Source organism: Mauremys reevesii, linkage group 9, assembly GCF_016161935.1.
Source record: "Mauremys reevesii isolate NIE-2019 linkage group 9, ASM1616193v1, whole genome shotgun sequence".
NCBI lineage: Eukaryota > Metazoa > Chordata > Testudines > Geoemydidae > Mauremys > Mauremys reevesii.
In genome coordinates, this window is record NC_052631.1 from 61,001,719 (window position 1) to 61,029,085 (window position 27,367).

The window sequence follows — 27,367 nt, forward strand, 5'->3', positions numbered from 1 at the left end:
GTTTCAGGCCAGCCCAGTGGAGCCTGAATGTAGGGCACCTGCCATTGGAGGCCCGGATGGCTTGGAGCATTGGGAATGCTCAGGGGGCCAGGGCGCAGGCTAGTACAGCCAGTTAGGGATTGCTGGAGATAGTTTAGGGGTCAATGGAGGAGGCACTCGGTGGCCCCGTGTCAGCAGACAGACCAAGGACTCACCAGGCCGCGGATACCGAAGTTCTAGCTGAGGCTCACGAGTAGGGTGGAAGCTGTCCCTGGCCCATGGATAAAGACAGACTCCATGTCCCTCCACCCCTGAGCTGAATCAAAGCTTTCATTGAAAAAAATGTTGTGCGTCTAGCACAAAGGAGACACTGAAAAATACAAGTTTGTGTTTACAGATCAAAATAATGGTCTCTCCCCCTTCCCAGGCTCGAGAGGAAACAGTGGGATGAGCCTCTGCAGGGTGGGGGGTGCAAAGGAGTTAGTGAGGGAAAGCTAAATCAGAGAACAAGGTCAGCATTGATTTCTGGGATCTGTTAACTGAGTGTAACTGCTATCATGTCACCTTCATGAATCTGCAGCTTGAGAGGGGTGAATAGCCCCATTCTTCTCAATTATATGTTAATTCTGAACCCTAACGATGCTGTAAATACTATTGATGAAAATTTTAGCAGAAACAACTAATATGCTTATCTCACAATCCCAATTTGTCTCCCACCTGCTAAGTGCCACAAATGTCCCTTACTCAGCTGCCAAAACCATTCACTCCTCCCACGGCAGGCTCACCAATGAAGTTATCTCCTGCAAGGAAAAAATCAGCTGCATAGTGAACAGTGGAAATGTGGGACCCGTGTAAAATCCATTGAACTGAACCGTAGATTAAATAGCACAGCGCCCACTGTCTGGATTGTATTAATTATTGTCATTGAATTGCGTCAGAAGCTCCATTGTTTAATTGAAGTGAAGCCGGTGCAGAAGTTCCAGCCCACTGCATTGGAGTGCTGCAGCATGCAGTGATTTTGCCATGGAATTATCGGTGCTCCTGGTTGTCCAACTGGTTGCTGTCTGACACTTTCTAAGCTCCTGTTTTCAGTTGCTTATACCTTTGCAAGACTTTAACCAGGCAGGCTGAAATGTCCCATGCCAGGGGTTTGACTTAGGGTGGCTGAGTTTCAGCTCAAACAGTGCAGCCATTTCTGAGACTGAGATTAGGGGGAAATATGTTGTTTTGCCCATGCTAAAATCATTCTTCCAACTTTCATGGGGAATGTCTAGCACCTCCATGCTGTTGAGCAGGGGGGCTTGAAATTTGGTGGAGAAGTTTCCTTTGTGTCAGGGATGTGCATTAACTATCACCTTGGGAAAATGCCCAAACTAAGTCAAGCCTTTGAAAAATCTCAATTTTCACATGCTCCGTAGAAATTTGTTAAGAGTTTGGTAGCTAAATTCTCCCAAGAGTCTACCTGTGCTGAGCATGCTCTAGCCCCTCCCAGCTCCTAGTGCTGATCAGATTGTGCAGGCCTGCTCCATCCCCAGATCAGACCAGAGCATGCTCCAGCCTGGGGATGCAGGGGCTGAGTGGGACTACTCTGCAGTTGCTGTCCTGGACTGTTGAACTAAGAGCAGGGAGTCTGTCTCCTGTGCTCTGAGACCCCGCGACTGGCACCCAGGCAGCCTGGAGGAGGGGGAGGAAACAGCTTTGACGGGGATGCGAAGGGGCGAGGAATGTAGGGGAAAAGATAAAGGGGACGGGGGAATAGGAGCCTGAAGAGGAGAGGGGTTAGGTGAAGGAGTGCGGGGGGAGCAGAGAGGGGCAGAAGCTGGGATAGGGGTTGGAACAAGGGTTGGAGAGAGGTGGCGCAGGATCTGGGGGTGGGGAAAGGATAGGAGTAGGGAAAGAAAGGAAGGATAGGTTGGTGATGGGGCAAGAGTCAGGGAGGAGGAGACGGGACAGGTAGGAGCATGGGGCAGGAGTTGGGCATGAGCTAGTGGGGAGAGCAGCAGTGAAGGGACAGGAGCAGAGGGAGAGCCTGATGTGCAGGGGCAAAAGGATCTGTAACCACCAGAGTGCACTTCCCTACCCAGTCTGGAATGGAATGTAACATTTCTGAGTCTCACCAGTCCTCTGCTGTCAGCAACTAGCAGTGAAACCCCACAGCAGTGTGTCTCTCATCTCTCTCTAGTGACAGGTCCCAGCCTTCTCCTGCTACCCGTCACTCCCTTAGCTCAAGTCATGGATCTAAAGATCCTCACCCTGTCTGTATGGTTCACAGAATGACAGTTTGGGGGTTAAAAAAAAAGTTGGAAATTGCATCCAAAACACTTACGTTAAAGAATATTTTTAAGGTTGCAAAGCCAAGCACTGAAAACGTAGGAAATGCCAAAATGAAGGTTGCCCTACAGCCTTTGGCCCCTTTGTGCATGTGCATTATGATACGATCTTCAGTATCCAGGGCTGTTAACCTGGCACATTTCAGTGGGGCAGCTGCACCAGCCTGTGTGTGAGTTCAGCATGAGCCAGGCTTCAGATGAGAAGCGTTCTGTGCAATCCCTTCCAAATCCTGTTGGTTCCTATTTTCTGCTGCTCTCCCACTGGGCACTGCCCAGCGTGCGTTTCAGCTCAGGTACCTCAGCGAATGTAGTCCAGCTCCGCTGACAAAGTGGCTGCTTCTCTTCTCGCTTTTGCTGGAGGAAGCTGAAATCAGTGGGGCATACCGGAGGAGGAGAAGGGCTGTTATTGCCTTGGCATGCCCAGTGGGAGTGAATGGCAGGTAGGGGTGAGCGTAAAGGCTTGCCATTTTGGTGCCTTTTGTTTCCATTGCTTGAATTCAAATTGAGATATGGGCAACCATTATAGAGTGACGCCACCAAATATTAACATTACTCAGAATTAAAATGACACTCAAGAACTCTGCTGAGCTTTTCTCTATGAACTGGTGATGCCCAGGTACTAGGGAAAGGCTTGGAAGGACCTGTGAGTGTGATTCCCAGGGGAACCCTTGGCGGCCAGGGGGGGCGTACACACATACACCAGTCCAGGAATGAGATGGTCACCCAGCCTTCAGGGCATGGCCTTCTCCCAGGAATCTCAGCCCAGCACCAGTGCCTAGCCCCCAGGCACCAACACCTCCTCAAGGATTGACACTAATCACAACCCAAGGCAGAGAGCACACGCACCTGTTGCCAACACAGCTCCCCCTGCCCAAAGCCTCACAAACCACAGTACAGTGCTGTCACTGAGTGTGGGGGAGTCAAGGCCCTGCACTCCCGGCTCCCTGCGATTCACCATGACTCTCAACCAGCCAGTAAAACAGGTTTATTTAGATGACAGGAACACAGTCCAAAACAGGTCTTGCTGGTACAGACAAGAGGACCCCCATTAGTTAGGTCCATCTGGGGACCCCAGGGAGGCCACAGCCCCGTTGGGAAGCCCAAGCCCCGTCGGGGCACCCCTCTCCATTTCCCAGCCAGCTCCAAAACTGAAACTCCCTCCAGCCTCTCACTCAACCTCCCCCCGGCTCCTCCCCCAGCCTTTGTGTCCTTTGTCCAGTTTCCCGGGCAGAGGTGTTACCTGGCCTCCAACCCCCCTCCTGGGTTCTCATGTTATATGCTCAGGTATCCTCCCTTCCCCAAAGGCAGTCCAAGCAAAACTCCCCTGCAACCTTCCCAGGTCAATACTCCCCACTCAGTATTTAAATAACACATCAAGAACATTCCCACTTCGTCACAAGTGCATCTTCCAAAGACTGAACATTTGCTTGCACAATGCGATAAAGAGCTTGGAAGACTATCTATAGCAGCACCATCTGGTGACACCTGTCATGCCAGTACCTATTAAACAAAGCAGTGCATGCTGGACTGTTAGCCTGGTAACCCATTTAATGATAGCGACATCACTGCAAGATCCCCTGAGTCTATGTTTGTGGTTGGTACATCTAGCATGGCTTTATCCTTAGCTGCGTGTGTGCATGCAGAGACCCCCTTGTATGAACATTTTAGGTTGTCTCTGGAGACATCTTCCATGCGGAGCCAAGTCCATCCCTGGTACAAATGGTGATGAAAGTGGGTGTAACTTGTACTAATGTGGAAACCAGTATAGGTGCAAAACAAATGTCACTGAGCTGCCTGGGGCTGGGAGGGAGAAATGTAAGTGGGGGTTTGAAACACACAAGCTGTGATATCTTTCACTGTCCCTGAGGCCCAGGCCCTTGTCCAAGCCACCCCTTTCCCACCCACCCTCAACCTTGGGAGGGAGGAGGAGGCCCCATGGCATAGGCCACTGTAGCCTGTGCTGCTGCTGAACTTTGTATTGCCTGCCGATGGGGATGAGGAGGAGTGGCCTTTCAGTGAGGTGGATAGGGTCAGAGCAGGGGACTGGGAATGAGGAGTCTGGGCTGGCTCCCTCTGACACTTTGGCCTAGTTCTGCCATCAGTCTATGCCTCAGTTTCCCCTGGGTAGCATTCAGATAGTGAAACTTGACTAAGGACTAAAAAGTTTGTAAGGCACTTGTGGAGCCTCGGGCGAGGGAAGGGCCTAGGTTATTCTTTGCACCCCATATTCCTCTGCTGGAGGTTGGGGGAGGGAGTGGCCAGGCACTGAACAAGACCTCCAGCTAAAAGCCTCCCCTGTAAGAGCTGTCAGGCTGGCGCTAATTTAAAAGCAAACAGTCTTGGTCAATCAGCATTTGTTCCTGGGCCTGGGGAGGGTTGGTCCTGCCAGCCTGTGCTCACACCCGAGCAAGCCCAGCTCTTCTTTGTGACACTAGCAGCACCCAGGGACTTCCTCCCTGCTGGCAGGTCTGATGATGTCCCCTTTGTAAAGCAGCCAGTCGCTTTCCTGGCAGAAAGGCTCACTATTAACCTCCTCCTCTCCCCCCATGCTCAGCGTGCTTTGCAAACATTAGGGCACTGAGTCTCAGCTGTCCCTGGGAGATGGGGACGCTGAGGCACAGAGATTGTCCCAGCCGGAGCCAGTGCCAGAGTGGGAGCATTGCTCTGGGACCTGACTCACTTCAGCCCCAGAGCACAGGAGGGTGTGGTGGGACATGGCCATGCTGGGCAGTGTGTTTTGTAGTGGGGGATGTGAAATGGTTTGTGTGAGGAGGCTGACACACTAGAGACAATTCAGTTCTGCGCGGGCCTGTTGGGTGGGTTGTTCGTTGTCAATCTCCGTCACCTCTGAGCCGGCTGCACCTGCAGCCTGCGCTGCCCCTGGAGGGATGCTGTGCAGAAGGGCCACTTCAGCTGGGAGGGCAGAGTTATGGGAGGGGGAGCCCTACAGCCAGGGGGCCACCCACTGTGGAAGGTTTGGTTTCTCACTGCCTTGTGCACCTGGTTTTTGTATCCCTGTGCTTTGCAGTTGTGGTGGCAGCCTGGGTGGGGAATAAAGCTCTCTCTCTGGGCCAGCCACAGCTCTGACCTGACAAGGCCCTGCAGTGATCTCACCCAGTCATAACAGGGGATTCAGGGCCTCTTCAGCCACACAGACTCTATCGGCCTAGCTAGGGTGGTCAACCAGGGTCAGGGCAACTGTCACCACTGCCCAGCTGGGGTTAACAGAACTCTCCATCTCTGCCAGTGCTTTCCAGCTCCTGGGCCCCAGGCTGGGCTGACAGGTGGAATCCACAGCCGCTCTGTGTTGCCATCGGAGCGGAGCATAGGGAGGGTCTGTGTGCAGGGCTGCCGTGTATCTGGGGGCTTGTAGCCAGCATCAGCACATCAATCCAGGGTACTCTTCCACTTTCTCAATGTGACTCCGTCTGAGCACAGGCTCTAGCATGCAATGTGCCCCCTTGAGCTAAGCAACAATGGCTGGATCTCACCTGCTGCGACTGTCATCTCTGGGGTTGCTCTTTGGCAGGAAAGACAGGGCAGCTGCAGCCTGCTCCTACTATATCCACAGCTGTAACCGAGACACTTGGGCTCCATGTGAGGGGCCACTGGGGTCACCAGCTGGAGACAGTTGAACTGGAAAAGCTGGGGGAGACAGCTTCCAGGGACACCTTTGAGGTATGAACCTCCCTCCTACTAACACAAGAAAAGCCCTGTTTATTGCCAGCCTGTGGGGAGTCAGCTGCAGAGAGGCTGCCACTCTTATGGAAACACCCGACAGGATTGGATGGGCTGTATGGAAACCTGTTCCAGCCTCAGGGGAGGACACAGAGCCACAGCATGCAAGCCTGGGAAACAGCCCCTGCTCTGGCATTCTAGCACACAGGCGTTCAGCTGTTAGTCATGCCGTGGGTCCTATTTGCTGGTCCAATCTGCAGGGCATGGGTGGATGGGCTGACCCCCTTCCTCTGCTGGGTCTGCTGCTGCTCACGGCATCTGGGTTCCCATGCAGCCTCCCTTCCCATGCAGCTCCCCCAGCCACCTGGTGCACTGTGCTTGATAGTGCTATCTGAGGATCAGACAACCTTGGAGTGACTGGGCAGCCCAGCCCCAGATCTAAGCCCTGCCCAGCTCCTGGGCAGGAAATGGCTCCTTTACTGCACAGGTTCCCACTGGGTTTCCATGGGAACGCAGAACTTGAGGTAGTGCTGCAAAGTTGCTCTTGGACTGCAAACTGGAGAAGAGCCTGGCCCTGCTGAGGGAACAGGAGCTAAATGGCCTGATGAGCCTTCGGGGCTGGCCGGGGTGGCTGATGGGGCTGTGGTGTGGGGAGAAGGGGGCTCCTTGGTGCCAAGTGTTGGGGGAGCTTCTGCCACTCCGTTAAGAATGAAAGATCTCGCCGCATCCATGTTCCCAGGCAATGTGGGCAACCCCTGAGCCTGTCATACACCCTGCGAGGAGGGCAGCTCTGCCCTGCTGCCTCAGAACCAGGGGTGAGCTGGAGCTGGTTCGCACGAACCGGTTGTTAAATTTAGAAGCGGTTTTAGAACCGCTTGTTAACTGGCTTCCCTGCGAGGGAAGCTTTGATGGGCTCTGGCTGGGAAGGGTGTAATTCCTCCTCCCGGCCGCCGGGGGGCGCCGTGCTGCGGGAGGCATGTGAGGCTCCTGCTGCTGCCTGGTGAGTCCCCGGCTGCTCGGGCTGCTCCCAGCCGCTCCCCCCGGTGAGTGTCTGCACCCCTCCCCTGCTCCCCCTGCCTGCACCCCCCCCGGCTGCAGCCAGCCCCTGTCACCCTGCCCCCAGCCCTGCCCCCTCCTTGCCCCCCGTGCCCCCCCCGCCCACAGCCCCTGCCAGCAGCCCCCTCCTGCTCCCAGCCGCTCTCCCTGTGTGAGTGTCTGCACCCCCCGCTCCCCCTCTGCCCCCCGCTGCCCCTGCCACCCTCCCCGCCCCAGCCTCTGCCCCCCCCGCCCCCAGCCAGCCCCTGTCTGCACCTCCTGGCCAGAGCCATCCGTCCTGCATGCAGCCAGCCTCTCCCTGCCCTCCCCTTCCCAGAGCCGCCCCCTGCCCACAGCCAGCCCCTGCCACCTCTCCTGCCCCCTGCCCGCAGCCCCTGTCTGCAGGCAGCCCCTGCCCACAGCCCCTACCACCCCCCCTGCCGCCACCCCGACCCCTGCCACAGCCCCTTTCCCCGCCACAGCCTGTCTGTACCACCTGCCCACAGCCAGCCCCTGTTGCAGCCAGCCCGTGTCACACTCCCTGCCTCCAGCTAGCCCTGCCTTACACCCCTGTCTGCAGCCAGCCCCATGTCCACTGGTGCCCTGCAGTTCTCAGGGCACTAACCTTGCACACTTGCTTCAATGAGGGGGGGCAGGGAGCAGCTGCGACCCACACATGTGCACACCCTAGGGTGACCAGACAGCAAGTGTGAAAAATTGGGACAGGGGTGAGGGGTAATAGGAGCCTATATAAGAAAAAGACCCAAAAATTGAGACTGTCCCTATAAAATTGGGACATCTGGTCACCCTAGCACACCCCCAGGGAGTGGCGGGGACCCACACATGTGAAATGGAGCTCATTTCTAGTTCAGGCCCATCTTTTTAAAAAAGAACTTTAGGTAGGGTTAACATACATCTGTATTTTCCCAGAGATGTCAGGCTTTTAGGTTCTTAAATCGCTGTCTGGGTGGTAAATTTTAAAAATTCCTCCTGGGAAAATACGGACTTATGGGTAACCCTATTGGTTCAAAAAATCCATACTGTGGCACATCCCTTAAATCAGAACTTTTTATAGGGAACCCGTTGTTAAGATTTTAGCAGCTCATCACTGCTCAGAACCGATGGAAAGCTGCAGCTCTGGCTGGAGACAGCAGGCTAGAACGTGTGACCCCTGGCGGCTCGCTGGATGAAGAGAAAGGGACAGCTGCAGATTACAGCTCCGTAATGCTCACACCCATCTGCACTGACTCACTCTGTTTCCTCTCATGGGTTAATAACACTCACGGTGAGGGAAGTGAGTTTGAGCGCTCCCATCTCCTCTCCCCCGCATGCTCCTCTCAGTTTGGATGGTGAAACTAGACTCCTTGGTCCCACTGCTGTTTTGCTCTCAGGCACAAGCCCAGGCCTGCAGGCTTTGTAAGGATCAACAAGACTTGAACCCAGGCCCACTTGGCTCCTTGTCCCTGTTTTAACTCCTTGGGGTATGCCAGGAAACGCCCAGGTAACAGTGTTGATTCCTAGCTATCTGTTGTGATTGCCCTGCTTTTCTATTGCTGAGCTCTCTGCCTCTGAACCTCAGCTCTGACTTGGAGCCTGGCTCCCATGAGACCCCGGAAGCCCCAACAGGGGCCCTGTGACCTGCTATTGCCCCTCAGCCAGACTCCTGATTCTGACTACGGCTTGACCTGATAGTGCTCTGTCCCCTGGCTTCAGTTCCTGCCCTCAGTCCTGCCCCGCTTTGCCCAGGATCCCGACAGGCAGGGGTTTGTCTGGGTATTGAGAAGGTTTGCAACTTGCAAAGGGACAGTAGTGACGGCAGACACAGATTTGTGGGAGCTGGGGTTTGGGGAAGTTGGATTTGAACAAACCCTGCGCTGCGGGGGAGATGTGCCCTGGCATTGGCCCCCCCATCTGTGTGATTGATTTGTTAACAGGCAGCACTGGGAAGGTGTTTTATTACTGACTAGCAATGATTAAGCCGGGTGGAGAGAGTGCAGCTCCTGGGACGCTGGCCCATGGAGAGACAGCAGAGCTAGCGGCTGAGTTCCACTCTCTGTAGCAAGCTCAGCTTTCCCCTCACCCTCTCGCTGGGCTCTGAACACAGCTGATGGGATCTCTCCATGGAGTGGGGCAAGCTCTCTGCCCTCCCTGCAGGCCCTGGTGGGAGCTGGGCAGCACAGAGCCAAGCAGGGAGAATGGCCTGGAAGGGACGGGATGGAGGCTGCCGAAGTTTCCAAGAAGCATGGAGACTCTTTCAGCGGGATGGGGCTCTGCTCTTGGCCTGTCTCTGCCGGACATGGGGATTCCCTGACCTGCCAAAGGATACTATTGCCAGTGCTCCCTCTCCTGCACTCCGTGGGGTCAGGCTCAGCCTCCGTCTCAGGGGCTCTCATCCCTCACCACTGTTAGGCTCAGTCAGGCCTGAGCTTCATCCATTCCGAGGCTAAAAGGGACCATTGTGATCATCTAGTCTGACATCTCAGGTCGGAGAACTTCCCTGAAATAATGCCTAGGGCAGATCGTTTAGACCAGGGGTCCCCAACGCGGTGCCCGCAGGCGCCATGGCGCCCGCGGGGGCATCTTAATGTGCCCGCATCCTGGCCCCCGGGAGAGCACCTGCCGAAATGCCGCCGAATTTCAGCGGCATTTCGGCGGGGACGCCTCTCAATGACGACGCTTGTCGCCAACAAGTGATGTCATCGAGAGGCGTCGCCCCCAAATTTCAGCGGGGACGCCTCTTGATGATGCCGCTTTCCATCAGCAAGCGGTGTCATCAAGAGGCGTTGCCGCCGAAATTCAGCGGCATTTCAGCAGGTGCTCCACTGCCGCAGTGGTCCTTTGTCTGGCGCCCGCCAGATGAAAAGGTTGGGGACCACTGGTTTAGACAAACAGCCAGTCTGGATTTAAAAATGGTTAGGGATGGAGAATCTATCACTGTGACCTCTGGTAAATTGATCCAGTGGCTAATTATTCTAATGGTTAAAATGTTTGCTTTATTTCCAGACTGAATTTGTCTAGTTTCAACTTCCAGTCACTGGATCATGTTAGACCTTCCTCTGCTAGGCTGAAGAGCCCACTATTAAATATTTGTTCCCCATGTAGGTACTTAGACTGTAATCAAGTCACCCCTTAACCTTCTCTTTATTAGACTCCAGGAGCTCTATCTGTGCAGTTTATCTCTCTAAGGCAGGTTTTCTAATCCTTTAATCATTCTCAAGTCTCTTCTCTGACCTCTCTCCAATTGATCACCCTCTTTCTTGAATTATGGACACCAGAACTGGACACAGGATTCAGCAGTGATTGCACCAGTGCCAAATGCAAAGGTAAAATCACCTCTCAGCTCCTACTTGAGATTCCCCTGTTTATGCATCCCAGGATCTCATTGGCTCTTTTGGCCACAGCATCATATTGGGAGCTTATGTTCAGCTGATTATCCACCACGACTCCCAAATCTTTTTCAGAGTCACTGCTTACCAGGATAGAGTCCCCCATCCTGGAAATATGGCCGACATACCTTGTTCCTAAAGGTGTACATTTACATTTAGCCACAGTAAAATACATATTCTTCTTCGAGTGCTTGTTCACGTCCATTCTACATTAGGTGTGCGCGCATTGCGTGCACGAGCAGTGGAAACTTTTTCCCGTAGCGGCTCCTGTCGGGATGGCGAGACCCCGCCAGAGTGGCGCCACTGCACCGTGCATATATACCCCCGCTGGCCCGACCCCCTCCAGTTCCTTCTTACCATCTGTGACCGCGTTGAACAACCTCTTGCTCTCCTAAGAGAAGCAATTCCCTTAGCCTTAGTGTCGCATAGCTGTTATTAGTCAGTTATCAGTTAGTTAGCGTTTTCATTGTTGCTGAACTCTTACTAGATTAGGTGCTTGGAGGACTCCGGCACCTGCCCCAGGCCACGGATTTAAGGCTTGCGCCACGTGCTGCAAGCCTATGGCCGTTAGTGACCCCCACGACTCCTGTCTCAGTTGCCTGGGGGAAGCTCACCAAACAGAGAGGTGCAAGATTTGTAAGGTCTTTAAGCTGAGAACAAAGAAAGAGAGAGACTTTCGTTTAAGGCAGCTGTTGATAGAGGCCGTGCTGCAGCCACCGGGCCCGGAATGCCCGACACCGGCCTCAGCCTCCTCGGTGCGGAGCACCCCGGAGTCATCAAGACACCCGGTACCGGCCAAGCATCATAAGCCGTCAGCCTCAGAATGACAAAATAGGCCCCGGCACCGCTCATCCTCCCCGATATGGCCCAAGGCAAAGCCAAAGGAGGGGCGCGGATGCTCTCCGCAAAAGAGACAGGCGCCATCTCAGGCCCGGAACACGGGAGAGTGGAAAGGATGCTGCACCTAGCACTGGTGGCACCGGCTCCTCAAGTCCCACCAAATCCAGCTATGAGTGAGCTCAGTGCGGACGCAGGGCTCAAGGGCATGATAAATCAGCCCTCTACGCCTGACACCTTTGAGGCTGCAAAAGACCTCATCGGATTGTCCGCAATGAGCCCCCTCCCAGCCAGGGAGAAGCCTACGGCACCACGACCCAGGTTGCCGTCGAGGGGAAAGCCGGCAATAGTGAACCATTCGAGGTCACCGTCCCAGCACCGCTCCCAGCGCTGGTCCCGGTCGAGCTCTGAGTCTGAGGACTCCCAGGTACCCTTGACTCAGACGGAAGTCTCAGTACCGGAGATGAATCAACGCACGGGGTCTGTGCAGGACATATGGCGCTCCCCGGTGCCCCCCCAAAGACCGGCACCAGCAGGACTCGAGCCGGGAGTTGCCGAAGGTGCCCAGAAGGCACCTGGTCTCGGGAACACCGGCACTGGTCCCAGTCCAGAGAGCAGCGGTACCGGTCCTGGTCAGCCAGAAGCCAATCATAAGCCTCCTGCAGGCACAGATCAACAGTACTGCCGTGGCCCTCGCACTCAGCGTCACCGGAGTCCGGCGCCGACTCAAACAAACTGGCTGGCTACCACAATGGGGACCACCAGGACACTGGCCCTTCTGGACCCTGTGGGCCTACACCAGCGTCACGGTGCTCCCTCTAGGGCCAGCTATTCGGTACAGAGATCTCGGTCCCCACACCGACGCTCCCCTGTAAGGTGTCCAAGCAGCCTGCAGCCTTGCCAAGCAAGAGACAGGAAAGCCCAGTACCATACCTGGTGCCGTCCCAGGACCACCGGCCCCGGCTTGAGCCGGAAACCCCTTCCCTGGGGGAGGAGGACCGGGGGAACCAGCAAGAGGAAGCCGAGCAGCTGCTAACCTCTTTGTCATCCCCGGATGAAGCAGTGGCAGGCACGGCGGTGTCAGGACCTCCGCCATTAGACCATAAGGCCCACCACTAACTGCTTCGTAAGGTGGCCCGTAACTTGGGGTTGCAAGCCGAGGAGATGGTGGAGCAGGAAGACCCCATGGTGGACATTCTGAGCCCAGAAGGTCCTTCCAGAATAGCACTCCCACTCATTAAGACCATTCAGTCTAATTACACGACTATATGGCAGACTCCAGCATCCAGCGTACCAACAGCCAAAGGTGTGGAGCGCAAGTACTTTGCCCCATCAAAAGGTTACGACTTCTTGTTCTGTCACTGGTAGTCTCGGTGGTGAATGAGAGAGAGCACCATGGGCAACAAGCCCCAGCCCCCAAGGCCAAGAAAGCAAAACGCCTGGACCTGTTCGGCAGGAAGGTGTATTCATCAGGGGGCCTCCAGTTGAGGATTGCTAACCAACAGGCCATCCTCAACAGGCATAACTTCAACTCCTGGGCGGTGGTGGGGAAGTTTAAGGACAACCTCCCGCAGGGCTCCCAACAGGAGTTCACGGCCCTAATGGAGGACGGCTGGGCCGTAGTGAAAACCTCCCTCCAAGTGTCCCTGGACTCGGCGGATGCGGCAGCCAGGACAATAGCTTCAGGTGTGGTCATACAGCGCTCAGCGTGGCTTCAGGAGTCAGGTTTACCGCCTGAGGTCCAGAATTCGATCCAGGACCTCCCATTCGAAGGGTCCGGACTTTTCTCGGACCAAACTGATTCGAAGCTACATAGCCTTAAAGACTCTAGAGCTGCACTCAAGTCACTGGGTATGCAAACCCCGGTGACTCAGAGGAAGCCCTTTAAGCTGCAACCCTCTCATCAGCGCCAGTACCAGCCTCATCCTTGGCAGGAGCCTTACTGCAGGCAGGGAGGAGACAATAGGAAGTGGCGCTATAATAACAACAATTCCAATAGGCCTGGCCAGAACCAAGGCCAACATAAATCTCAGCCGGGCTCTATGCCAGGCTTTTGAAGGTGCGCTCGAGGACAGCGTACCAGATCATCCACCAGATCCATCAAGGCTTGTGGTCGGGGAGGGAGCAATCGCTCCATATCAACGTGAAGGAGCTCAGGGCAGTTCATTTAGCATGCCAGACCTTTCATGCCACTCTGAGTGGTCACAGCGTGACAGTTCTGACAGACAACACGACCGCCACGTTTTATATAAACAAGCAGGGCGGAGCCCGTTCCTCCCTGCTTTGCCACAAAGCTCTCTTTCTCTGGAACTTCTGCATAGCCCATGCCATTCACCTCGAGGCAGTGTATCTCCCGGGGGAGCAGAATGAGCTGGTGGACCACCTCAGCAGGTCCTACTGCATGCACAAGTGGACGCTCAAAACGGACATCGTGCTTTCGCTCTTCCAGAGGTGAGGTTCCCCGGGTGGACCTGTTCACTACCAAGGACAACACCCAGTGCCCACGTTTCTGCTCGTTCCAGGGTCACAGCCCGGGCTCAATAGCCGACTCATTTGCAATCCGGTGGGGAGGGGAACTAAAATACACTTTTCCCCCTATCCCCCTAATACACAAGGTACTGTTCAAGGTGCACAGGGATAGGGCATTGATCATTCTCATCACCCTGGCATGGGCCCGCCAGCATTGGTTCACCATGCTCCTGGAGCTGTCAGTGGAGGCCCCAATATCCCTGTGTCACGGAGTCCCCGGGCGATGCTCTGGAACTGCTCCCCACAAATCCACTCAGGACTTTGGGAAGCCTCCTCTCCCTTGGGCAGACTATCTTTAGGGCAGGAAGCTCACATGTAGCATTCAGCATGTGCCCCTCCGTGTGCTTCCCACAGCGAGTCCACTCAGTCGGGGTCCTGGGGAAGCCAGAGGGTCCTGCACCCCCACCTTGCAGTCAGACGTGACTCTTAGCCAGCCAGTAAAACAGAGGTTTATTTAGATGACAGGAACACAGTCCAAAACAGGTCTTGCCAGTACAGACAACAAGACCCCCCCTTAGTTAGGTCCATCTGGGGCCCCAGGGAGGCCACAGCCCCGCTGGGAGGCCTGAGCCTCCTCGGGGCTCCCCTCCATTTTCCAACCAGCTTCCAAAAACTACCAAACCCCCTCCAGCCCCTCCTCTCTGGCCTTTGTCTCTTTCCTGGGCCAGGAGGTCACCTGATCTCCCTGTTTCCAACACCTTTAGCATGGCCTTGCAGGGAGGAAGGGCCTGGCCATTAGTTGCTAGGCAACAGAGGGTCGGCCAGAGCTGAGGCCCCCACACAGTATTCAGAGGGAACATTAAAACCAGTCCCACTTCATCACACCTCTTCCCCCCCTTTGAGACCGAACTGAGCGAGGTCACTTCAGCCAGTGACCTGGGGAAGATCGAACTACCTACATTCCCATGGATTCCCCAGCATTCCCCCCCCCCCCTCATGGGGGAAGAGTTACACCAGGCCCTTCCAGTTTCCTGCCTCCCTTTAGGTTGGGGTTGCTCGATGGCACCTGTAGTCTGCAGGTGGGAAGGCTTATGCGGCTCATGTCCTTTCCCACCCAATACCCCTGGGGTTCAAGCTGGGCTAGGGTCTTCTCCCTGCGTTCCAGGCTGAGAGGCTGTGATTCGGGCTCTCTTGGTTCAGAGCCCCCCTTTTGACCCTGGCTCCCCTTTGGAAAGGCTCCTCTGTGCTGGGCAAGGGTCCTACAGCCATTTTCCCCTTGTCCTGGGCCTTCCTCACCCTCTGGCAGGGGTCACAGGATCGGCAGTACTGCCGGACATTAGTAAACACCCTAGGCCAGTAAAAGTTCCGTAGCAGCCTCTGCTGGGTACGCCAGGTTCCCTGGTGCCCTGAGAGGGAGATGTCATGGGCCCGGCACAGCAGCTGGCGGCGATACTTCTGGGGTACCACCAGCTGCCTCCTGATCCCCCCCAACTCCATGTTCCCTGGGGGAGCCCATTCTCGGTACAGGAACCCCTTCTCCCACAGGAACCTTTTCCGGACACCTCCCCCCATGGTCGGTACCACACTGATGTTGGCCAGGTCCCTTATCTTCCTCAAGGAGGGATCTTTCTGCAACTCGGCCTGGAACTCAGCAGCTGGGGCAGGGATGGGGACCTGCTCTCTCTCACTGGCTGGGTCTGAAGCTGCAGCCTTCTTGAGCTGTGTCTCTGGGCACTTCCTCCCCACCAGGGTAGGGTTCTGCTCCTTGGGCAAGGTACCCTTCCCGAGGTCAGGGCGCAGTGTCCCGTGCAGGCTTGAGCTACGAGTCACAACCCAGGCACCCTGGGGGTTGCTTGGCCAGTTCTCCATGTCCCCCCCCCCATTAACACCTCAGTGGGTAAATGGGGGTGCACCCCCACTTTCTTGGGGCCCTCCTTGTCCCCCCATTTCAAGTGTACTCTTGCCATGGGCACCTTGAATGGGGTCCCACCCCCATCAAGGTCAGATAGGTGTTGGGCATCACCTGATCTGGAGCTACCACCTCGGGCCAGGCCAGCGTTACCTCAGCGCCCGTGTCCCAGTATCCATAGACTTTCCTCCCATCCACCTCCAGAGGAACAAGGCACTCACTCCGCAGGGACAGCCCTGTGTCCACCCTGTAAACGGAAAACCTGATGTTTGGAGCATCCAGCTCTGCGGAGGAGGTGGCTTGGGGCCCTCCTCCCTCCTGAACAGTTCATAAGAACATAAGAACATAAGAAAGGCCGTAACGGGTCAGACCAAAGGTCCATCTAGCCCAGTATCTGTCTACCGACAGTGGCCAATGCCAGGTGCCCCTGAGGGAGTGAACCTAACAGGCAATGATCAAGTGATCTCTCTCCTGCCATCCATCTCCATCCTCTGACGAACAGAGGCTAGGGACACCATTCTTACCCATCCTGGCTAATAGCCATTTATGGACTTAGCCACCATGAATTTATCCAGTCCCCTTTTAAACATTGTTATAGTCCTAGCCTTCACAACCTCCTCAGGTAAGGAGTTCCACAAGTTGACTGTGCGCTGCGTGAAGAAGAACTTCCTTTTATTTGTTTTAAACCTGCTGCCTATTAATTTAATTTGGTGACCCCTAGTTCTTGTATTATGGGAATAAATAAATAACTTTTCCTTATCCACTTTCTCAACATCACTCATGATTTTATATACCTCTATCATGTCCCCCCTTAGTCTCCTCTTTTCCAAACTGAAGAGTCCTAGCCTCTTTAATCTTTCCTCATATGGGACCCTCTCTAAACCCCTAATCATTTTAGTTGCTCTTTTCTGAACCTTTTCTAGTGCTAGAATATCTTTTTTGAGGTGAGGAGACCACATCTGTACACAGTATTCGAGATGTGGGCGTACCATGGATTTATATAAGGGCAATAATATATTCTCAGTCTTATTCTCTATCCCCTTTTTAATGATTCCTAACATCCTGTTTGCTTTTTTGACCGCCTCTGCACACTGCGTGGACATCTTTAGAGAACTATCCACGATAACTCCAAGATCTTTTTCCTGACTCGTTGTAGCTAAATTAGCCCCCATCATGTTGTATGTATAGTTGGGGTTATTTTTTCCAATGTGCATTACTTTACATTTATCCACATTAAATTTCATTTGTCATTTTGTTGCCCAATCACTTAGTTTTGTGAGATCTTTTTGAAGTTCTTCACAATCTGCTTTGGTCTTAACTATCTTGAGTAGTTTAGTATCATCTGCAATGATACTAAACTATAAGCTGCCAGCCCCCCTTGCCTGGGAAGCCTGCCCCTCGTCCAGCTGCGCCACTACCCAGTTAACCCTCTGTGGGTCCAGTTTGCTTGGTCTGTACCTGAGCCTGGGGCACTGGGTCTGTATGTGGCCTCTTTGACCACAGTGATAGCAGCCCATGTCCCATTGGTCCCCTCGAGCTGGTCGGTTGGTCCTGATGCTGGATGTCCCCCTTGGGAGGGGGTTCTCCACGTTTTCCTTATGAGAGGTCCCAGGATCACTCTCTTTCTGCATCACGGCAGGCCTGTTTCTTTGGGACTCCTCCCTGCCACCCCCCGACCGGCTCTTCACAAACTCATCGGCCAGCCGCCCTGCATGTTGCGGGTTCTCTGGCTTTTGGTCCCTCAACCACAGCCTCAGGTTGGATGGGCACCGCTCATACAGTTGCTCCAGTACCAGCAGTTTAACCAGGTCCCCATTCATCTGGGCCCCATCTGCCCATTTGCTGGCGTATCCCTCCATGCAGACGGCTAGTTGCAGATATGAGACCTCAGGGGTTTTATCCTGACCCCGGAACCTTTCCCGGTACATCTCAGGAGTCAGCCCAAACTCGCGCAGCAGGGCCTTTTTTGAATAGTTCGTAGTCCCCTTTCTCTGCCTCTTCCAGTTGGCGGTACAATGCCACGGCTTTGGGGCCCAGGGGGTGAGAACCCGGAGCCTGTCCGCAGGATCTACCTGGTGCAGCTCGCAGGCTATCTCAAAGGCATCCAGGAAGTCATCAATGTCCTCCCGCTCCTTACGCTGGGCCAGGATGCACTTATCAAAGCTTTGCGCAGTCCTGGGCCCCTCCTCACTCACCGCAGCCGGGGGCCCGCTGCTCCTCAGCTTCGCCAGTTCCAGCTAATGATGACGCTGTCTCTCTTTCTCCTCCCGGTCATGTTCCCTCTGTCTCTCACAATTCTCCAGCTCTCTCAGTTTTAGCTCTGTCTCCCATTCCAGCCGCTTCCGCTCCACAGATGCCGAGCGTCGATGGGACGATCCCCTGCTGGCTGGCGAGCTTCGCCGAGAGGATTCCCTGCTGGCCGGGGGTGTCATGGTGCCCTCGGTATTCACTGGGCTCCTTCCCGCCCTTCCCCTAGGCATAGGCAGAAGGGGTCTCAGGAAGCCCTCAGCCGCCGGCTGACCACTCTCAGCGGGGACAGACACTGGTGCCTGTGCTGCATTTGCCAGGCTGCTTCTCTCAGAGACAGGGATCAGTTCATTCAAGCGATCTCCCTCCTCCAGCTGGGCAATTAGCTGGTCTTTGGTGAGCCTCCCACTGTGCAGCCCCCTCTGCTTGCACAGCTCCATCAGGTCGCCCTTAAGCCACTTGGCATACCTCTTCCTGCTGGCCACTCGCAGGCCTGGGTGCTCACCGCTTCCCATGGTTTCCAGGGAGACCCCTAGCGTGCCAGTCCTTGAGATCACCACCTCTCTGCCAGGGTCAAGTGGCAGACTCCTCCGCCCCTGGGACCGCTCGCTGTGATCCCCCGGGGGACCCTGTTACTGCGTGAGCCTTCTCTCTGGTCACACACTCCCAAGGGTTAATCGCCCTCTGAAACCATCTCTTTCTGAATCTTCGGCATGCCTGGTCCCTGTCAATCCCCCTTCGTTTTACTGCTCCCCAGTCACTTACTGCAAGAAGCGCTGTCCACGGGATGCAATTCCATCTGGGTCAGGACATTTGCCTGCCAGTGTTCTTTGTTGCTTGTGCCTAGCTTACCAAGTGATCCAGATTGCTCTGTATCAGTGACCTGTCATCTTTGTTATTTACCGCTCTCCCAATTTTTGTGTCATCTGCAAGCTTCATCAGTAATGATTTTATGTTTCTTCCAGGTCGTTGATAAAAATGTTTGAAAGTTTAGGGCCTAGAACTGATTCCTGCATGACCCCACTGGAAATACAGCCTCTGATGATGATTCCCTGTTTACAGTTACATTTGGAGACCTGTCAATTAGCCAACTTTTAATCCATTTAAGGTGTGTCATGGTAATTTTATATTCTAGTTTTTTAATCAAAATGTCTTGTGGTACCAAGTCAAATGCCTTAGAGAGGTCTTAGGTATATTACATCAACACCATTTCCTTTATCAACCAAACATGTATTCTCGTTGAAAAAAAAAGTCAAGTTAGTTTGAAAGGATCTGTTTTCCATAAATCCATTTTGATTGGCATTAATTATATTGCCCTCCTTTATTTGTTTATTAATTGAGTCTCATATCAGCTACTCTATTATCTTGCCTGGGATTGATTGACAGACCTATAATTACCCTGGTCATCCCCTTTACTTTTTTTAAATATTGGTACAACATTTGCTTTCTTCCAGTCTTCTGGAACTTCATTAGTGTTCTGAGACTTAATGAAAATCAATGTTAACAGTCAAGTGAGCTCATCAGCCAGCTCTTTTAAAACTCTTGGATGCAAGTTTTTTGGACCTGCCCATTTACAAATATCTAACTTTAGTATCTGCTATTTAACACCCTGCAGAGATATTAGTGGAGTGGAAAGGGTGTTTATCATCAATGACTAAATCTGTTTTTATTCCCAAATACAGAACAGAGATATTTATTGAACACTTCTGTCTTTTCTGCATTATTACTGATAATTCTGCCATTTCCATTGTTAGGAAAATTTCTAATTTGTTTATATATAGTTTCTATGGCTGTTTTCACTTTCTGTCTAAACCAGATGGATTTTTTAACCAATATGGAAAACTTCCTCAATTATGGGATTGTGGCTTTTTGGACGTATAGTAAAGTATTCTTAAACAATTCCCAATTATCATTCACATTTTTATGATTAACTTTTTCCTTGCAGTTGACTTGTCTCATAATTGTTTTCAGCTTTGTGAAATTGCCCTTTTAAAGCACTGAGTATATATATCACTAGTCTGGAATTTATTCTGTTTGCAAATTCTAAATGTGATCACATCATGGTCACTTGCATGGCTACACTTGCAGATGTAGAGCGCTGTGAGTTAAACCAGCCTTCGGAGAGCGCAATAGGGAAAGTGCTGCAGTCTGTCCACACTGACAGCTGCAAGTGCACTGGCGTGGCCACATTTGCAGCACTTGCAGCAGCATTGGGAGCGGTGCATTATGGGCAGCTATCCCACAGAGCACCTCTTCTCATTCTGGCACTGTGGCTTATGGAAAGGGGGCGTGGCGTGTGGGGCATTCTGGGGGCGTGGCGTGTGGGGCATTCTGGGGGCGTGGCGTGTGGGGCATTCTGGGTCCTGTCCCAACACCCCATGATGCATTGGTTCACATCCCAGCATTCCCTTTGCTTCCATCCACATTTGGCGCCATCTTTCAATGTTTTTTGTAGTGCGCGCTTTGTCTTCCCTTTCGGTCTGCGGGAATGGAGCTTGAACTGCTGAGGCGTATGCTGACGAGTCTCACCAGCATGCCACATTTGGCAGTTGAGTTATTACTGATGATCCAAAGTGAGAGTGAGAGCTCCGACAATGATATCGACTTGAGTAACGCATATGACACAAGTTTGCTTGTTGCATTCACGGACACGCTCACCACCGTGGAACGTCACATTTGGGCTCGGGAAACAAGCACTGAGAGGTGGGATCACATTGTCATGCAAGTCTGGGATGACAAGCAGTGGCTGCAGAACTTTCGCATGGGAAAAGCCACTTTCATGGGACTGTGTGAGGAGCTCTTCCCCACCCAGCCACGGAAGGACATGAGATTGAGAGTTGCCCTGCCGGTGGAGAAGCGGGTGGCTATTGCAATCTGGAAGCTGGCAACTCCAGACAGCTACTGATCGGTTGCTAACCAGTTTGGAGTCGGAAAGTCAACCGTTGGAATCGTGTTGATGCAAGTTTGCAGGGCCATTAATCGCATGCTGCTCAGAAGAACCGTGACTCTGGGTAACAGGCATGACATTGTGGCTGGTTTTGCACAAATGGGTTTCCCTAACTGTGGAGGGGCGATAGATGGCACGCATATTCCAATTTTGGCACCAGCCCACCTAGCCTCCGAGTATGTTAATTGGAAGGGGTATTTCTTGATTGTTCTCCAGGCACTTGTGGATCCCCATGGGCGTTTCATTGACATTAACGCAGGCTGGCCCAGAAAGGTGCATGATGCACGCATCTTTCGGAACACTGGCCTGTTCAGGAAGCTGCAAGCCGGGACTTTTTTCCCAGACCAGAAGATCACCGTAGGGGAAGTCGAAATGCCCATTGTGATCCTTGGAGACCCCGCTTACCCTTTAATGCCATGGCTCATGAAACCCTACACAGGGAGCCTTGACAGCGGTGCAGAATGACTGTGGAGTGTGCTTTTGGCCGTTTAAAGGGCCGCTGGTGCTGTCTGTATGGGAAGCTGGACCTAGCCGATGACAGCATCCTTACCGTTATATCCGCGTGCTGCACCCTCCATAACATTTGTGAAGGGAAGGGTGAAAGATTCACTCAGGCATGGAACTCGGAGGTTCAACACCTGGAGGCTGAATTTGAACAGCCAGAGAGCAGGGCTATTAGAGGGGCCCAGTGCAGGGCTGCAAGTATTAGAGATGCTTTGAGGGAGCAATTTGAGGCTGAAAGCCACCAGTAATGTCTGGTGCCCTGCACAGGAGTGAAGTGCAGTGGTTCCAATATTAGTAGGAATCTGTGTTGGCTACATTGACTTGCAGTGCCTGTTTCTTTCCTGGGCTAAGGTATCTTTTACTTTATGCAATAATAAAAAATGTTTTCAAAGCCAAAAAATCCATTTATTGAAAAGAAAATTCATTTATTGAAAAGAAACACAACTGTTTGGGAAACAGAAAGGGCAAGGGGGTGGGGAATGGTACAATCACAGATTTGCTTATGTCCTGTTATCATACTCAGCCTTCCTGTCTGGAGTGCTGTGCAATGAGTACTGCACTTCAGGAAGGCTATAATGCATGGTGATGGGGGTTGAGTGCAGTGGGTAAGGGTCATAGTTTTTAGGGCTGGGTGGTGAAGCTACAGGTGTTGGAGGCAGCTGGTGGCAGTAAGAACCCGGATGTTGGGGAAAGTGGGTTGGAGGTGACATGGGGGCACAAGGGAAAGAGTTTTGAGACAAAGGCTGTGGGGGGGGCATGAGCACGGTGGTGCTCCGCCTGCATTGCTACGAGCACCTGTCTCGAGTCCACTTGGCACTCCATGATGCTTAGCAGCCACTCCGGGCTTTGGTGCGGGCAATCTGCATTCTGCAGGCTGACCCTCCTTTTGCTCTCCCGCCACTCCTGCACTTTTTGATTTTCATTACTTGAATGCTGCATTACTTCATGCAACATGTCATCCTTGCTTCTACATGGCCTCTTTCTGATTCTTTGGGGTCTTTCGGATGGTGATAACACGAACGGCTGAGATCTCAAGGTTGCGTCTGTAAAGGCAAAATGCAACACTTAACTGATGCAGCATTGTTCACACCAGACAGAGCAATGATTCCCCCATACTTAAGGGCAAGCACAGTCTACACAATAGCATAATTTGCCCATCCTAAAGTGAGCGCACATAACCCACGGGAGCCCCAAAATGGTGAGTAAGCGTGACTGATTGTTTCACGGCCTTCCGCCCTGGCCCATATGCAGCTTGCTTGTGTGCAGCAATGGTCCCCTTGCCCCTCACAGCACAGTGGTGTGGACAACTTAGTCTGACTGGGACAAGAACCACAGTGGTTCTCCCAAGAAACATGCGTAAGCGCATTGCCCAAGTTCTGGATGAGACCTTTGAAGAGATCACTGAGGCCGATTACCGTGATGTGAGAGAGCACATCAATGCCCTATTCCGCATCTAGGCATGCATGCAGCCCTAACTCTCCTCGCCCCAAGAGCCCGCACCAAATAACTTCCTTTCCAAAATAAAAGCTGCTTACCGGAAACTGCCTCTGGTATTTGTCCTTCCCCAAGCACCAGCCACCGTGACTGGCTACCTTCCTCCTGGCTTGAGAACAGCTCCTGGCTGCATGCATCTAGGGATTCCGGGGTGTCTTCCTCCACCTCAGCACCCTCGCTCCCACTTTGTTCCTCCTCCTTCTCCTCCTCCTGCCTTGTGGGACTGGACTCTGAAGTGTCCATGGTGGTCCCCAGAGTGGAGGTGGGGTCGCCCCCAAGTATCGTGTCCAGCTCTTTGTAGAAATGGCAGGTCGCGGGGGGCAGCACCGGAGCGGCAGTTTGCCTCACGGGCTTTGTGGTAGGCATTCCACAGCTGCTTCACTTTAATCCTGCACTGCAGTGCATCCTGGTCATGGCCCTCTACCCGAAGGTATCGTAATTCCTACGGCAGGAGTGCAGCTGGAACTGGACAGCTTCCTCCCCCCAAACACTGATGAGGCCCAGCACCTTGCCATTGCTCCATACTGGGGATTGCCTGGCACGTGGAGGCATGGTCAGCTGGAAAGATTCGCTGAGATCGCTCCACGCCTGGCTGAGCAAATAGGAAGGGATTTTTCAAAATTCCCAGAGAATTTAAAGGGCGAGTCTGACAGTTGGTCACCTGAGGGCAGGGCAGTAGAGTTCACAGTGATGACCAGAGTGGCTAGCACAGGCATCGTGGGACACTTCTGGAGGCTGGTCAGAGCGCTCTATAGGACCAGGGTGTCCACGCTGCGCCACGGCGCTCCTGCGGGGGGGAGGGGGGAGCAAATGTTATTCAACTCACCGAGGTGGAGTACCAGCAGTGCTGTAGCCACAGAGTCAGAGCGCTCTACGTGCCTTGCCACTGTGGACGGGGAGTGAGTTGTCGTGCACTGGGCAGCGTTAGTGCACTCTAACTTGCAAGTGTAGCCAAGCCCTCAGTTACTGTTAACTTTTAATTCTGTGCTCAATTCCAGACTGCGATCTGTATTTGAATTCTCCCATGTTGGATACACCCTTTGGAGGTAGGAAATAGGAAATGGCTGCTGGCTGTAGCGTTTCAGTGCCTAATGCCTTATCTCCAGCTGCATTGCCCCTTCTAATCGTCACACCCTGCAGAGCAAGGGGGGCTGTCCGAATCCAAGCAGAGGAATGGACGGGAGCTGCCTCCACAGAGGGAGGCAGCCCTGAGCCCTGTCTTGCTTCCGAGGATGGGGTCAGCAGGGTGGGGCTGAGGAGACAGTTGCTAGCCTGTTTTGCTAACAGTTCAGCTGTCGGATGCCTCCCTGCATCCTGTGCAGTGCCCCACTTCCCCCTTCTCCTTGCACAAGAAGGGCTGTGGCTCAGTGCTGCGGTTTTCACACATGACCAGAATCAGTTGGTTGGGCCAGGCTGAGGGTGGGGCTGGAGGGAGCCCACTGTCCTGCAGCACTTGCCGCCCCTGCTCCAGAGTCGCCCGGAGCGGCTAGGGCTTGCAGGGAGTCCAGGACCAAGCGGGATCGGGGCCAGTAGACACGTAAGCAATATGCCTAGCACTCTCACACCCTGATCCCTGTTGCGGAGGGTAGTTGCTTGCACATCCCAGCTGTGGTGGCTGCAGCTGCCTTGCTTGTGTCTAGGTGTTTGAAGGTACCAGAGTTCCAAGAGGGCATGGGAGGTGGGTACCCCTGCTAGCTGGCAGGGAGCTCTGAGGGTTCAAGCAGTGCCAGGCTGCTGCTCTCGGCCAATGAGGGGTTCGTTTCTGGAATGCGGTCCTGTGTCTGGTCACTGGTAAATGCCGGTTTCCGACCCATAGGCCAGTGTCACTGATTTGGGCTCCCTGTGCTCAGCCTGGGTCATCAGTGTGCCTAGCTGCAGAGAGCTTAGCGCAGAATGACCGGGCGTTGCCAGCCTGGGGGGTGCCCTGGGCCAGGAATGTACTGCCAGTCTGCCACTGCTCTCCCCTTGTTCCATGTGAGCTCCCAGCCCCCTGCCTCGACCTCAGCATGCTCCTGGCTACCGCTGTCCAAGGAGCATTTCTTTGGCAAACGCTGCTTGCCTAGATTTGCTGGAGAAAACTCTGTAAGTAATACTGTGTCACTGGGGGAATGTAAGACAACGCTTCCCTCCGTGTTCAGATTGCAGGGAGCCAGGCTTCGGCTAGTTTGTGCCGACTGGGAGGAGAGGCAGAGCCATGGGCTCTCTGTCTCCAGGATAGCATTCGATGCTGCTGCATCACTGCTGCAGCCTCTACCACCACCCCTCTCGAAGCTGCCACAGGTGCCAGGGCTGCAACCCTGGACTCCACCCCATTCTGTGTTCCACTTGCTAGAATCAACCCCACTCTTCGGGCTCCTAGAGGGTGGGGTTTCTGTTGTGATGCTGAAGCAAACCAGTCATGGCAGACAGCGTTTCCCATGTGACCTGAACCACAAGGGATTATTTGGGTGGAGCCCTACAGTGCGGGTAAAGCAGCAAAGCCATCCAGAGACCCCCTAGAGGGGGCGGGCAGGTGTGCAGGAGCGGGCGCTTGCAGGTGGGCATGTAGGAGCAGGTGCCGGGGGGCAGGTGGGGAGTGCAGGAGCGGGTGCCACGGGGGCAGGTGGGTGTGAAGGAGCACGCGCTGCGGGGCAGGCAGGGAGTACAGGAGCAGGCGCCAGGGGGACGGGCGGGTGTGCAGAAGCAGATGCAGGCCAGTGGGCAGGAGCAGGTGCTGGCGGGCAGGAACGGGCACTGGGGGGCAGGCAGGGAGTGCAGGAGCAGGCACTGGGGGGCAGGTGGGGAGTGCAGGAGTGGGCGCCAGGGGGGCGGGCAGTTGTGCAGGTGTGGGCGCCTGGGGGCGGGCGCGGAGTGCAGGAGCGGGCTACAGGGGGACGGGCGGGAGTGCAGGAGAGGGCACTGGCAGGCGGGCGTGCAGGATCAGGCGCTGGGGGGCAGGCAGGGAGTGCTGGCGCGGGCACCAGGGGAGCGCAGGAGTGGGCGCTGGGGTGGGGGGGGAGGCGGGCGGGGAGTGCAGGAGCAGGCGCTGGGGAGCAGGAGCAAGTTAATGGGATTTGGTCACAGATGTGTCAGCAGTTTCCAATCGTCAGCAGGCAGCTCTGGTTTTGCCCCAAGCGGATGTTTGCAGAGCTACACCCTTGCCAGGGGTGGTTCTGACCCTAGTGCAATGCTCTGTGGATGCCTTGACACAGTCCTAGGAGCCATCTCAGGCAGAGGCTCAGCCCTGCTCCTCCCCCCACGCGCACACCAGCCATCTGCCACATGAGCGGAAAGGATTTCCTGTTGGTTGGTGCCACCGCGCATCTTGTCCTCTCGCCACAGTGCCGAGAGGGCAGCCTCTCATGCTACCCAGAGCCAGTAGCTCACTGTGTGAGGCAGAAGGTCTCTACGTGTCCCGTGAGAAACCACGTTCCTGGCAGAAATGCAGGGGGCCCATATTGAACTATACAGAGCATGTTCTGCCTTTCCCACGCTGCCCCTGGCCAAATACTCGTGACATGAAATCCGGGTCGCCCAACTCTGCTGTGCGGGGCAAGAGCACTCGCTCCCCCGCGCGGGTCTCATGGTGTCACAGAGTCCCTGGGCGATGCTCTGGAACTGCTCCCCACAAAGCCACTCAGGACTTTGGGGAGCCTCCTCTCCCTTGGAGCAGACTGTCCTCAGAGCAAGAAGCTCACACGGCTTCACCTTCCTGGGTCTGACCTTGGAGCATTCAGCATATGCCCCTCCGTGCGCTTCCCACAGCAAGTCCGCCCAGGTGGGGTCCTGGGGAAGCCAGAGGGTCCTGCACCCACACTTCGCAGTCAGACATGGCTCTCAGCCAGCCAGTAAAACAGAGGTTTATTAGATGACAGGAACACGGTCTAAAACAGAGCTTGTAGGTACAGAGAACGGGACCCCTCAGCCGGGTCCATTCTGGGGCCCAGCGAGCCAGACAACCCCGTCTGCCCTCACTTCCCATCCCCAGCCAGCTCTAAACTGAACCCCCTCCAGCCCCTCCTTCTCTGCTGAGTTCCTTTCCTGGGCCAGGAGGTCACCTGATCTCTTTGGGTATGGCTACACTGGCGAGTTGCAGCGCTGGAAAGCCTCCACCAGCGCTGCAATTAGTAAGTGGCCACACCTGCAGGGCACTTCCAGCGCTGCAACTCCCTGGCTGCAGCGCTGGCCGTACACCTCACTCAGCATGGGGAATAAGGATTCCAGCGCTGGTGCTGCAGCGCTGGTCATCAAGTGTGGCCACACACCAGCGCTGTGATTGGCCTCCAGGGTATAAGGTGTATCCCAGAATGCTTTTATAAATTACTCTCTTTGTTTTGTTATGCAGCCTCTCTTTGTTTTGTTATGAACGAGCTCCAGTCGGAGCTCCTCCCTTGCTTATCTAAAAAACAAACAGAGCTCCTGTTTGCTGTGATCATCTGTACCTGGCTGTAAACAATCAAATGAGAGGCAGGCAGGGAGGGAGTGAAACAGCGGGGAGTCGTGTTGGCTGCAGGCTGTTTGCAATTAAGAGTTAAGACTAAGGGGTCGGAAACATGTTCTGATTTTTCAATGC

The 27,367-nt window shown here is 54.3% G+C and overlaps 1 protein-coding gene across 4 annotated transcripts in view; it reads left to right on the plus strand.

Moving 5' to 3' along the window:
- Positions 1 to 27,367, plus strand: part of NHSL2 (NHS like 2) — a 175,333-nt gene that overhangs the window by 114,198 nt on the left and 33,768 nt on the right. The window lies entirely within an intron of this gene.